The sequence below is a fragment of the Oncorhynchus kisutch genome, linkage group LG16 (genome assembly GCF_002021735.2).
Source record: "Oncorhynchus kisutch isolate 150728-3 linkage group LG16, Okis_V2, whole genome shotgun sequence".
Taxonomy (NCBI): domain Eukaryota; kingdom Metazoa; phylum Chordata; class Actinopteri; order Salmoniformes; family Salmonidae; genus Oncorhynchus; species Oncorhynchus kisutch.
Genome location: NC_034189.2, coordinates 43,368,602 through 43,383,871, shown reverse-complemented (window position 1 = coordinate 43,383,871; position 15,270 = coordinate 43,368,602).

Below are 15,270 nucleotides of genomic sequence, written 5' to 3'. Positions count from 1 at the left end.
TAGATTAGTATTATGGTAATGATTGAGCCTTGCTATGGCAGTCAGATTCCCTGAAGCTGCTGAGCCTAACGCCAAGATCTAATCAAATATAATCTAACTTTATTTGTCACATGCGCAGAATATAAGTGTAGACCGTACTGTGAAATGCTTACTTACAAGCCCTTAACCAACTTTGCAGTTCAACAAGAGTTAAGATAATATTTACCAAATAAACTAAAATTAGATATAAAAAATGTATAAAATGTAACACAATAACATAACAATAACAAGGCTATATACAGACGGGACAGGTACGGAGTCAGTGTGTGGGGGTACAGGTTAGTTCATTTTTACATGTATAGACAATAAACAGCGAGTAGAAGCAGTGTACAAAACAATTGGGGAGGGCGGGGTGGGGGAGGGGGGTCAATGTAATAGTCCGGTGACCTTTTGATTAATTGTTCAGCAGTCTTATGGCTTGGGGGTAGAAGCTGTTAAGGAGTCTTTTGGTCCAAGACTTGGCGCTCCGGTACCGCTTGCCATGCGGTAGCAGAGAAAACAGTCTTTGACCTGGGTGACACTGTACGCACTACCCTCTGTAGCGCCTTACGGTCAGATACCGAGCGGTTGCCATATGATGGTACAGCTGTAGAATTTTTTTTAGGGTCTAGGGACCCATGCCAAATCTTTTCAGTCTCCTTAGGAGGAAAAGGTAAAGGAATGAATACGAATATGTACATAAAAATATATAAATGAGTGATGGCCGAACGGCATAGGCAAAATGCAGTAGAAGATGGTATAGAGTACAGTATATACATATGAGATGAGTAATGTAGGGTATGAAAACATATAGAGGCATTGTTTAAAGTGGCTAGTGATACATTACATCAAGATGGCAAGATGCAGTAGATGGTATAGTGTACAGTATATACATATGAGATGAGTAATGTAGGGTATGAAAACATTATATAAATTGCCATTGTTTAAAGTGGCTAGTTATACATTAAATTATATCAAGATGGCAAAATGAAGTAGATGGTATAGTGTACAGTAAACATTATATAAAGTGGCTAGTAGTAAATTGATTACATCAATTTTTACATTATTAAAGTGTCTGGAGTTGAGTCAGTATGTTGGCAGCAGCAACTCAATGTTAGTGATGTCTGTTTTAACAGTCTGATGGCCTTGAGATAGAAGCTGTTTTTCAGTCTCTCGGTCCCTGCTTTGATGCACCTGTACTGACCTTGCCTTCTGGATGATAGCAGGGTGAACAGTCAGTGGCTCGGGTGGTTGTTGTCCTTGATGATCTTTTTGGCCTTCCTGTGACATCGGGTGGTGTAGGTGTCCTGGACAGAGCAGCTGCCGTACCAGGCGGTGATACAGCCTGACAGGATGCTCTCGATTGTGCATCTGTAAAAGTTTGAGTGTTTTTGGGGACAAGCCAAATTTCTTCAGCCTCCAGAGGTTGAAGAGGCGCTGCTACGCCTTCTTTACCACGCTGCCTGTGTGGGTGGACCATTTCAGTTTGTCCGTGACGTGTACGCCGAGGAACTTAAAACTCTCCACTACTGTCCTGTCAATGTAGATAGGGGGCGGCTCCCTCTGCTGTTTCCAGAAGTCCACGATCATCTCCTTTGTTTTGTGGACATTGAGTGTGAAGTTATTTTCTTGACACCACACTCCGAGGGAATAGCTACACTGTTTGTATTCTGTCATGTTTCCGGTCACCTTGCCCTGATTAAAAGCAGTGGTTCAAGCTTTCAGTTTCGCGTGAATGCTGCCATCAATCCACGTTTTCTGGTTGGGGAATGTTTTAATAGACGCTGTGGGTACAACATCACCGATGCACTTGTTAATAAACTCGCACACCAAATCAGCGTATTCGTCAATGTTGTTGTTCTCCGCAATACGGAGCATATCCCAGTCCACGTGATTGAAGCAATCTTGAAGCTTGGAATCCGATTGGTCGGACCAGCGCTGAACAGACCTGAGCACGGAAGCTTCCTGTTTCAGTTTCTGTCTATAGGGTGGGAGCAACAAAATGGAGTCGTGGTCAGCTTTTCCGAAGGTAGTGCGGGGGAAGGCCTTATATGCGTTGCGGAATTTAGAATAACAGTGGTCTAGGGTTTTGCCAGTCCTGGTAGCACAATCAATATACTGATACAATTTGAGGAGCCTTGTTTTCAGATTAGCCTTGTTTAAATCCCCGGCTACAATAAAAGCAGCCTCAGGATATGTGGTTTCCAGTTTACATAGAGTCCAATTAAGTTCTTTCAGGGCTGTCGATGTGTCTGCTTGAGGGGGAATATACACGACTGTGATTATGATCTAAGAGAACTCTCTTGGTAGATAATGCGGTCTGCATTTGATTGTGAGGAATTCTAAGTCAGGTGAACAAAAAGACTTGAGTTCCTGTATGTTGTTATGATCACACCACGTCTTGTTAATCATAAGGCATACCCCCCGCCCTTCTTCTTACCAGAGAGATGCTTGCTTCTGTCGGCGCGATGCGTGAAGAAACCAGGTGGCTGTTCATACTCAGATAGTGTGTCTCGAGTGAGCCATGTTTCCGTGAAACAAAGAACGTTACAGTCTCGAATGTCTCTCTGGAATGCTACCCTTGCTCGGATTTCATCTACCTTGTTGTCAAGAGACTGGACATTGGTGAGTAGTATGCTTGGGAGCGGTGCGAGATGTGCCCGTCTATGGAGCCTGTCCAGAAGACCGCTCCGTCTGCCCCTTCTACGGCGCATTGTTTTGGGTCGCTGGCTGGGATCCGATCCATTGTCCTGGGTGGTAGGCCAAACAGAGGATCCTCTTCGGGAAATTCGTAATTCTGGTCGTAATGTTGGTGAGTTGACGTTGCTCTTATATCCAATAGTTCCTCCCGACTGTATGTAATAAAACCTAAGAAATAACACATAAAAAAAACGTTTCCTAGGAACGCTAAGCGAGGTGGCCATCTCTGTCGGAAGTTATTTAATGATGGTGTTGGAGACGTGTTTGGCCATGCAGTTGTGGGTGAACAAGGAGTACAGGAGGGGACTAAGCACACACCCCTGAGGGGCCCCAGTGTTGAGGATCAGTGTGGCATTCATGTTGTTACCTAACCTTACTCCCTGGGGTGGCCGTCAGGAAGTCCAGGGTCCAGTTGCAGAGGGAGGTGTTTAGTCCCAGGGTTCTTAACTTAGTGATGAGCTTCGTGGGCACTATGGCGTTGAACACTGCGCTGTAGTCAATGAAGAGCATTCTCACATAGGTGTTCCTTTTGTCCAGGTGGAAAAGGGCAGTGTGGAGTGCTATTGCGATTGTGTCATCTGTGGATCTGTTGGGGCGGTATGTGAATTGGAGTCGGTCTAGGGTATCCGGGAGGATGCTGTTGATGTGAGCCATGACCAGCTTTTCAAAGCCCTTCATGGCTACCGATGTGTGTGCTACGAGGCAGTAATCATTTAGGCAGGTTACTTTCGCTTCTTTGGGCACAGGGGTGGTGGTCTGCTATGAAACATGTAGGTACTACAGACTCAGTCAGGGAAAGGATGAAAATGTCAGTGATGACACTTGCCAGTTGGTCCGCACATGCTGTTAGTACACATCCTGGTAATCCATCTGGCCCCGCGGCTTTGTGGATGTTGACCTGTTTAAAGGTCTTGTTCACATCGGCTCCCGGGAGCATTATCACACAGTCATCCTGAACAGCTGGTGCTCTCGTGCATGCTTCAGTGTTGCTTGCCTCGAAGCGAGCATCAAAGGCATTTAGCTCGTCTGTATTGTATTGTAATATTGTAATTTACTTCTAGTAAATAGTTAAGAGAATATGTGGCGTTTTCATGGACATTGGGGATTATCCGAGATCAGCACTTCTACTCTGAGTCACCATGATTTGTTTTATTACACTAATAAGAAAGGTAGTGGTTGTTGGCCTCTGCTTGAGTAATTCTATCCCGTGTAAAATAAACTAGGTGTCTGTGATGGATGTGTCTGAGCAGATTTGTAAGGACGCAACACCAGGGGCCACATGGGGCCACACTCTGTTAGGTTAATGACATGACCTGCAGGTGACCTTTGCCTTGTATGTTTTATTCATAGTCTCAGCACACTTAAAAGTAGCTGACTCAGGAACTCCGTTGCTGCACTTACAAATCAAGAGTCTTGGCAGTGAGTGAGAACCATTACCATCAAACTGTTTTTACTGATGGACATGATGCTTACTTTACCTGAGCTTGCACAAGCTTGAGTACAGTGACCTAATGTTGCATGTCGTCGGCAGGGCTGTAAACTGTAAACTATTGTTTATATTTCTTGAAGTGCAAAAAGGCAAAGTAGCAGATATTTCCATAGAATGCTATTATGTTTTTTTTTTACCACATACTGTCAGTGTCCCCACCAACTGAATCGCTGTGTGTGTGTGTGTGTGTGTGTATGTATTATATATGCCACCGAATAATACCATCTAGTTGTGATTAAATGGAAAAGACACTATCTCTGCAAGCCATAATGTCCGAGCTATTGCTTGACACTCCAATGCGCCCCCATAACTTCCTGTTGGGCAATAGCTCCAAGGAGCAGCCTGTCTGCTGCAAGCACTTCATTTGATACATCACATTCACAGTCATACCCACAGAGATGTAATATAATTTATAGAGTGATAGTTGAATTAGGTTTTCCCTCTGCAAGGCCCTCTGAATGAGTGGTAAGAGACATTGGGACCAACGAGACTAAATTGATTTCAGAGCCTGAAATACCGGATGGAGCAAATGGTAATATTCTGTTTTGAATTAAAGTTTGAACACTCATTAACGGTGTCATGCACTTTTAAAACAATGACTGAGTGAGATACCCCCAATGTAACATGACAGGTGCGCAGGATGTGGTGGGGCCTGCCAATTGTCATTGACAATACAAAGGACATACTCTCTAGTTTTGCATTTTGCATCATTCACAATGTATCATGCGGGGATAATTTCAGCATTTTGAAAGTTACATATCTTGAAGACTTGATTGCTGACAAGCAAAATATTTTGGGACAATGTCAACAATGGACTAATGAAACAAATACCAAAAATATATTTTCCTTTAAGAAGCTGATAATAAGAGTGGACTGGGCTTCTTCTAAATAGTGGAAAGCAAATGATTAAGTCGATGTTCCCATCAGTCCTAGACTATGGCGACATCATAGATATGAACACAGTTACCACTTAAAGCCGTTAGATGCAGTTTATCATAGATCACTGCGCTTTAATATGGGTGAACATTTTAGTACTCATCACTGCGCTTTATTACGGGTGAACATTTTAGTACTCATCACTGCGCTTTAATAGGGGTGAACATTTTAGTACTCATCACTGCGCTTTAATAGGGGTGAACATTTTAGTACTCATCACTGCGTTCTCTACCAGAAACCTCTTTGATGTAGGTTGATAAATTGTAATTTTTTTTCATTTCTAAAGCCCTTTTAGAAAAAGTCCCAATGTACCTAACAGCATTACTAAAATGTAGACATACTAGTTACCACACCTGTCTCAAGGGTGGCTAACTCTGGAAATTCCTTTGGTCTCTACTGAGTTAGGTAAATCAGCTTTTAGTTTTCTTGCTCCTTATTTGTGGAATGATCTTGTTTTGGTGGTTCTACGGCAATCCAGAAAGCTGATTGAGGACCTTATCACTGATGAATGTGTTAGTTTTTAACAACAGTGTTTTCATTCTACTTGCATTTTGTATTTGTATTTTGATGTGTGTACATTCTGTAATTTATGCAATTCAGGGGTTATCTGTAAAAGAGACCTTGGTCTCAGTATGACTTCCTGATAAAATAAAGGTTAAATAAAATGTGTTGGAATGGTGTGGGCATACCCCAACAACAGAATGGTGTGGGCATATCCCAACAACAGAATGGTGTGGGCATCCCCCAACAACAGAATGGTGTGGGCATACCCCAACAACAGAATGGTGTGGGCATACCCCGACAACAGAATAGTGTGGGCATACCCCAACAACAGAATGGTGTGGGCGCATACAGCTCATTAAAAATATGAATGCATGTAGAACGCTGATAGGCTAGCTCATCCTCCTCAGGTAGATGACATCATCGTCTATGAGTAAATACAAGTTTGAGGTGGGGTTTTCAAAAAAGATTATTAGTCAATATATGCTTTCACCACAAATATTACAATAGCATGAGTCAACAACATTATTCGGGTATTTGTTAAGAGAAAATGAACCTTTAAAAGTGAGATTTTCACTAGTCAGTTACTTTAAGAGGTCCATTTCTGAAAGTGGAATAAATGAAATGCAGCTATTCAAAAGCCAATTGGGTCCTTGCTTTCACAGTAATACCGTTGGATTTATCCGATGCTAAGCTACATCAATGATTTGAATCATACCAATCTGGAATTCAGCCCTATCACTGATAAAAATGGCCATTACTGAAACCCCTCACCATTACTAGGTGGGAAGAAATACAATAGTTTCCTTTAAGTCATACTGTACCTGCATATGGATAAGGTGATTCATGATGTGTCATGTCTGCTTATTGCCCAATTAAGGTCGTGTCTGGTTTAGCAGCGATATTGTCACACAAGTCATTTTGGCGGGATTGTGTAGAATGCCTCTAGCGGTATGAATACCATTATCACCCCATTTTGCCTCCAGGGGACACTTATTGTCATACAGTTGCAAATGTGGAGGATTGAAATTGAAAAGAGCTAAATGGCAAGTGTAAATCTAAATTACTGTCATAGTGTTACTCCATTGTCACTAACCAGTGCTCTGCGATGCTCGCATGACAGCGAAAGATCTGTGATATATTTGATGAATTCAGTGAATGCCAATCTGTAATAAATTATTCCAAATGTATCGATTTTGGCGCCAGCGAGTCAAACATGATATACAGTGGGGGCGTACTCATTTGACACCAGTTTAATCCACATGAGTAAGCAATATCTTTGAGCCCTGCAGAGCGACAGCACATACTGTATACAGTGCAGGGAAGCTCAGTCCTAAGTATCCACTATATGTTCTGCACATTATCCAGTAATTCATGGCAGATCTAAAGTTAACATGACTTTCATCACAAGTCTCCCTGTGTGAAGGTGGGACATCCCCCCCCCAATGAAGATTTATCTGAGAGCGTTTTTTTTTTAAATCTAAGAATCTAATAGATATTCATGGTTCACCACTTTTTAATCTAGGGGGAGAAGAAACATCTGCAGAGAATATTGTTGAATAAGTCTTTCAATTTGTCAGATGAATAAAGCAAATGCACTAAATATTGTCTTTGTCAGAAAATAGATTTGAAATTAGACATTTAATGTGCAGGCGCTACTCCAGTTGACTAGGAGAGTGCGACAAATGCTTGGTAATAAACATCATCTGTTATGAATTAGAATCGAAAAAACACAAACATTTACGTTGCCATCCATTTTAGATTAATCATAATAATAGTTCTTCAGGTCCTAAAAAAGCGACATAAATTCACCTTCTACTACCTTACACTACAATACCAAACCCTGTCAAACCACTGTTTGGTATTGTGATTGTTAGCAGTTGATGTTACTCTTCAATAACACAGACCCCAAAGCAAATCAGGGGGAGGAAAATAGGTTTATTCTTATTCAAAGAGGACAAATCATGCGAGGAGGTAGATGGTAGATGTTCATGCTCCCCTGTCCTCAGTTATTCTCCCCTGTGATTTTCTTTTTTTTCTTCTTTCCAGTGATTCTCTCCACAGACAAAAAGGACAGGATGTAGTTTTATAACCCAGCCCTAGCCTGTGGTTGACCAATTAGATTTCCATGCAATAAAAGTGGGCCAATGGCCAAATAACAAGTATCCTATTTCAGGTTCAATGTATAAACAATTTGGACCAATGAGAACTTGCCATGTAGCTATGAGTCCCAGACTGCAATTCCTAACAGATGTTGAACTGAAAACCAACTATTTCTATTGATAATTGCTTATTGACCTTTAGTACTCGATTGACTTTTAATACTTTTGACCTCTCGTCCTTTGCGTTGTGTATATATCTTACAGTGACACATTGAAGATGCACCAAATAAATGACTGAATAGATGTCAAGGTAATATTATCTGAAATCTTACATGGGTTTTTACATTTTTTAAATATATAGTATTGAATTGTTCACTATCATCGGTTAACACTACCAGTCTTACTGCCTTCAATGAAGACAAGCTTTTAGTTTAATGGTACTATCCTTACTGTGCTTTGTCAGTGACTATGCCATGATGAATTGATGAGTAAATTGACCATGTGATATACTGTGCAAGACTATTGGCTTAAGAAAGTAAGGGTCCTGAAATAAAGTTAGATACAGGGTACAGTATAGGATATGGTACACCCTGTTTTGTCAATGTACATCATTGATCACAAACAAAGTTTTCCCTGTACTTTTCTGCGCAGCACAGGTAACTGGCTTAACGAGTCAGACGAGAAGGATATCCTGCTTTCACTGGAACAGGCCCAGATCCATGACTTTTGCGTGAAGAAAAGACTCAGGAAAAGGGGTCGCAGATCGGGCATCCTTCTGAGAATTCAGAGGCGAGCGAAAAAAACTCCCACTGCCTTCCTTTTTTCTTGCTAAAGTGCAATATTTGGAAAATAAAATTCATGACCTACGATTAAGATTATCCTACGAACGGGACATTAAAAACTGTAACATCTTATGTTTCACCGAGACGTGGCTGTAGGATGATACATACAATATAGAGCTAGCGGGATTTTCTATGCACCGGCAGAACAGAGATGTTACCTCTGGTAAGACGGGGGGGAACAAAGCTGGCACTAAGACCACTCTCAACAAACTCTATAAAGCCATAAGCAAAGACGAAAATGCTTACCCAGAAGCAGCACCGCTAGTGACCAGGGACTTTAATGCAGGCAAACTTAAATCAGTTTTGCCAAATTTTTACCAGCATGTCACATGTGCAACCGGGGAAAGAAAATCAGAGACCACCTTTACTCCACAAACCGAGATGCATAGAAAGCTCTCCCCCACCCTCAATTTGGCAAATCTGACCATAATTCTATCCTTTTGATTCCTGCTTAAAAGCAAAAACTAAAGCAGGAAGTACCAGTGACTCGCTCAATACGGAAGTGGTCAGATGAAGCGGATGCTACACTACAGGATTGTTTTGCTAGCACAGAATGGAATATGTTCCGGGATTCATCCAATGGCATTGAGGAATACACCACCTCAGTCATCGGCTTCATCAATAAGTGTACATATCCCAACCAGAAGCCATGGATTATAGGCACCATCCGCATCGAGCTAAAGGCTAAAACTGCCGCTTCCAAGGAGCGGGAGACAAATCCGGATGATTATAAGAAATCCCGCTATGCCCTCAGACGAACCATCAAACAAGCAAAGCATCAATACAGAATTAAGATTGAATCCTACTACACAGGCTCTGACGTTCGTCGGATGTGGCTTGACAAATATTGTGGACTATAAAGGGAAACCCAGACATGAGCTGCCCAGTGACGCAACCCTTCCAGACGAGCTAAATGCCTTTTGTGCTTGCTTCGAGGCAAGCAACACTGAAGCATGCAAGAGAGCACCAGCTGTTCTGGATGATTTTGTGATAACGGTCTCGGTAGCCGATGTGAACAAAACCTTTAATCATGTCAACATTCACAAAGCCGCTGGGCCAGACGGATTACCAGGACGTGTACTCAAAGCATGTGCGGACCAACTGTCAAGTGTCTTCACTCTCCCTGACCGAGTCTGTAATACATACATGTTTCAAGCAGACCACCACCCTAGACCCACTCCAATTTTCATACTGCCACGAACAGATCCACAGATGACGCAATCTCAATCGCACTCCATCCTGCCCTTTCTCACCTGGACAGAAGGAACACCTATATGAGAATGCTGTTCATTGACTACAGCTCAGTGTTCAACACCATAGTGCCAACGAAGCTCATCACTAAGCTAAGGACTCTGGGACTAAACACCTCCCTATGCAACTGGATCCTGGACATCCTGGCGGGCCGTCCCCAGGTGGTAAGAGTAGGCAAGAACACATCTACCACACTGATCCTCAACACTGAGGCGTGGGGTGTGTACTTCCTGTTCACCCACGATTGTGTGGCCAAACACATCTCCAACACCTTCATTAAGTTTGCTGACGACACAACAGTAGGCCTGATCACTGACAATGATGAGATGATCTATAGGGAGGAGGTCAGAGAACTTGCAGTGTGGTGCCAGTGTAACGGATGTGAAATAGCTAGCTAGTTAGCGGTGGTGCGCGCTAAATAGCGTTTCAATCGGTGACGTCACTTGCTCTGAGACCTTGAAGTAGTGGTTCCCCTTGCCCTGCAAGGGCAGCTGCTTTTGTGGAGCGATGGGTAACGATGCTTCGTGGGTGACTGTTGTTGATGTGTGCAGAGGGTCCCTGGTTCACGCCAGGGATGGCGAAGGGAACGGTCTAAAGTTATACTGTTACACCAGGACAACAACCTCTCCCTCAATGTGAGCAAAACAAAGGAGCTGATTGTGGAATATAGGAAAAGGCGGGCCGAACAGGTCGACAGTTTCAAGTACCTTGATGTCCACATCACCAACGAACTATCATGGTCCAAACATACCAAGACAGTGTTGAAGAGGGCACGACAAAGCCTTTTCCCCCTCAGGAGACTGAAAAGATTTGTTATGGGTCCCCAAGACCCTCAAAAGGTTCTAATTCTGCACCATAGAGATCCTGCATCCTGACCGGTTCCATCACCGCCTACTATGGCAATTGCTCGGCATCTGACCGTAAGGCACTACAGAGGGTAGTGCGAACGACCCAGTACATCACTGGGGCCAAGCTTCCTGCCATCCAGGACCTATATAATAGGCGCGTCAGAGGAAATCCCAAGTTATAGACTGTTTTCTCTGCTACCGCATGGCAAGCGGTACGGGAGCGTCAAGTCTAGGACCAAAAGGTTCTCAACAGCTTCTACCCCCAAGCCATAAGATCGCTGAAAAATTCATAAAATCGCCACTGGAGAACCACCCCCCCCCCCCTCCCTTTTGTACACTGCTGCTACTCGCTGTTTGTTTGTTACCTATGCATAATCACTTCGCCACCACCTACATGTACAGATTACCTCAACTAGCCTGTACCCCCACACGGTACCGGTGCCCCCTGTATATAGCCTCGTTATGCTTATTGTGTTACTTTCTATTATTACTTTTTATTTTTGTCTACTTGGTAAAAAAAAATATTTTTCTTGAACTGCACTGTTGGTTAACGGCTAGTAAGTAAGCAATTCACGGTAAAGTCTACACTTGTTGTATTCGGAGGCATGTGACAAATAAAGTTTGATATGATTAGGTTTGAACTGAGGAAGAGGTCAGTGGAGATAAGCTGTGTTCGGAGAGGAAGGCCTGGATATTCTATCCTGATTATTAAAACACAGATTGCTTCCCTCACATAATTAGAATCTCTATATCTTTCGGGGCCTTGCTTATAAATGTGTATTAGTTTGGCACTGGGTCAGGAAGAATTAGTTTAATTTCCATTATTCATTGACCTACAGTAGCAGACGCATCTATCCAGGCTGATTGGCGCTGCCAGAATTCTACATATTACCTGTTTATACAGCTAGTATTTACGGAAGCAATTTGCTGTAAGAGCTTTTTTCTGGGTTTACAACAGCAGCTCTTAACCGGGGGACTTAAGTCTGCAGACAGAAGAGCTGATGGACTAATAATTGGTTTCATTCTTTACTGTCACAGTACCTTTAAAAAGTGCATAAAAAAGCAGAGTTCATTAAATGAAAACTCAATGTTATTGTTCTTTGTCAGGCCAGCAGAAAAGAACCCGAGCAGCAGGGATAGGGATATAGGGATGGCATTCTGCCAAATAAAACAATACACTCTTTTAAAGTAAGTAGATGAATTGTCAATATAAGACAATGTGTTTCCTGTGTTGAGTTCCGGATAATTACATGAATTATTATCTAATAATTACACTCATCTCAGATCCAGACACCACGTTCAACCAATATTTACCTGGATTCAGAAGTCAACAAAGAAATGCAATGCTTTTAAGACAACAAGTTCAAAACAATGAACAAATACAATTTCATCGCCAGTCTAGCTTTCGGATTGAAGACATTAAAGGATGGACACAATATTCATCCAATAGATAAAGAAAGAAACTCTGATTCTCTGCTTAATCTCAATTGTTAACAGGAACAGTAGTTACGGAAACAAACTTCTTGTGACTACTACATCAGTTATAGACAACACAACAAACGTCAAGCCCTTTTTATGGCCAGTGACATCATGGGGCACAGTGTGTCTCCATTCCCTGTAATTTCAGAGGGTGGACCGACAAACGAGAATCCAGGTCTGGCCTCGACCCTCGTCTCCCCCTTGACTCCCTGTGATGTAATCAGGTCCGCAGCAGTGCAGCTGAGATCATTTCAGTTTCCCCGCAAAACTTTTGAGACAGATTGGATCCGTGACTCCATATTAGTGGGAAGAACAATAGTTTATCAGAGAGGTTGATGGTAATGAGTTCAGGATCAGTAACCACACAAACAATACCCTTAACAGATGGGAGCCAACAAGTAGCAGCTGCAGAGGCATTGAAGTGTGGAGGAGACTCGCCTCGGAGAGTCACTAAATAAAACTCACTTCTGTCTGGTATATTCATACGGGACGGTCACTTCGATGACATCGTTGGAGACAGTCCAACCTGTGGCCCGGTGACTGGAGGTGACTGGGGCCAGCAGGTGGAGGAGGAAGAGGAGACGACAGACCTGTTCAGATATGTCCATCCTCAAGGACACCTTGATTTGATCCAATGCATGATTCATCACACAATTCATCCCTAACTTGAACAAACTGACCGAGGACGGCCAAGGTGACTGCCGGCTTCTAAAGATAGTGTAGCAATAGTGTACCAAAGAGGTGTTCTTGAGTTCTAACTTGCTGAACTACGTTTGGTTTGCCGAGAACTCAGTTATGATATAATACATTCTACTGACAATATGTTCTGCAGCACACAAAGGCTCAGACACAAAGAGAAATACAGAACATATGATTGAATATGTTCTATAGTTTGATTCTGGCTTACTGAAAAAAGTGGAACAAAATCCCTGGACAATGAGACTGTCTGAACACGGCTCGCTGATGCAGGCTTAACTGAAAATGAAAGAGAAAACGTTATTTGTCTCGCAAAAGTAATACAACATGTACTCTATGCTGCCATATTATTCAAACGCTCAGACAAACCTGTCCATTATTTATAGGGTGGCAGGTAGCCTGGTGGTTAGAAGTATTGGGTCAATAACAAAAAGGTTGCTGGATCAAATCCCTGAGCTGACTAGATGAAAAATCTTTCTGTACCCTTAAGGAAGGCACTTAACCCTAATTGCTCCACTAAGTCACTCTGGATAAAAGTGTCTACTGAAATGTACTGATTTCTTCATGAATATAGTCATTGTTTTATTCATATTTCATCAGTCCAATCGTCTAGCTGACCTTAGATGAAGGTGATGCATTTCAAAGGAAAGCATTTTTTGATTTCTGATGGGAATTAAAAGTGCCTTAAGTATTGTAATACATTCAGCAAATGATGGCTAGCACGTTCGGCTGATCCACTCTTTCAGAGTCCATGGAAACAGCCAGCAGCATAAACACAAAAGTGCCAAACAAACAGATTTTAAAGGTCCCTTTGATTAAGGTAGCAGATTAATCTCAATAAAGAGTCATTCAAAATAATACCCAATGGCTTTAAGGGCACAAAAGGAAAGCTTGCATGGTCAAAAAAAGATTCATAAATCAATGGGTAGTATACTTATTATGAGTCATATTAGTATGCTGTATGTGTACCTGTTGAGGTAATATAGGTGCAAAGAGGGTAAATTGGAGCAATAGCAATTTCTCTGGACACTCGAGGAAACATCGCTCCGTGCAACACTGCGTCTTGCAAAATCACCAGTCCGAGGATACTCTATGTGCCGGTCAGTGACTCTGTCAGCGCGTGACTGAGAGAGGTCACAGCAAAATGTTCTGGCTTGAATGTATTGTTACTGCATGATAGCAGAGTAAGAAAGTAAGACGTTGTAAAAAGGGGAAAGAAGTGATGAGGTGGCAGACTGTATAGCATGAACCAACCTCACCAAAATACCACACTCTCATTGGAATTGCAAAACAAAAAGCTAGAGATACATTGAAGTGTACCTTTTGTGATTATGCTTTCTGTTTCAGTACTAAATGGCCAGACTTTTACCATCCTATTTGGAATGTTTCAACATCCCTACAGCAGGTGCCTTCTTTCTGCCAATGGCATCGGATACAGCTTCATCATCCAACACTGCTTACAAATCTCGCCCTTCCCCTTGGAGGCATGTTCCTGCCCAATCAGATATCTTCCCATCCCCTTGAAGGCATGGCCCTGCCCAATCAGATCTCTTCCCATCCCCTTGTAGGCATGGCCCTGCCCAATCAGATCTCTTCCCATTTCCTCCATGGACTCCCAAGTCAGACTCGCTTTTGTTGTCAAGGCCCTATAATGAACTCTGACACCTCATAGTAAGCGAGCCAAGCAAACACACCCTGGTGCATCCCACCAAAAACAAAAGTTGCTGGATATTGGTTGGAACTCGAACATGCTGTCGTACACGTTGATCCAGAGCTCAATTAGTAACATCTGGTGAGTATGCAGGCCATGGAAGAACTGGGAAAAATATTCAGTTTCCAGGAATTGTGTAGAGACCCTTGCGACATGGGGACATGCATTATCATGCTGAAACATGAGGTAATGGCGGCAGATGAATGGCACGACAATAGGCCTCAGGATCTCGTCACGGTATTTCCGTACATTCAAATCGATAAAAATCTATTGATTTTGTTGTCCGGAGCTTATGCCCGCCCATACCATAACCCCACTGCCACCATGGGGCTCTCTGTTAATAATGTTGACATCAGCAAACCGCTCGCCCATTTTTGTTCATTATTGGAAGTGTCTCAGTTGTCAGAGAAGATCCGACGGCCTCCTGTGTCCTTTGTTCCCCATGCTGCAATGACCTGCTGTATGTCATCTCTTTGAAGAAACTGTGATCCCAAAATGTTAATTGATATCTTGTTCCCTTACTACTGAGAGCTACAATTCAGAGATGTATAGTCAGATAATGATATTGTTTTGCCTTTAGCACAAGCTAGTCAAAAGTTCAATATGTCCACATTCTGCTCAAATACTCATTGATGTAAAACACCATTTGAAGAGAAAGAGAGGATGCTTGGAATTGACTGGTGGATAGGGACTGGTA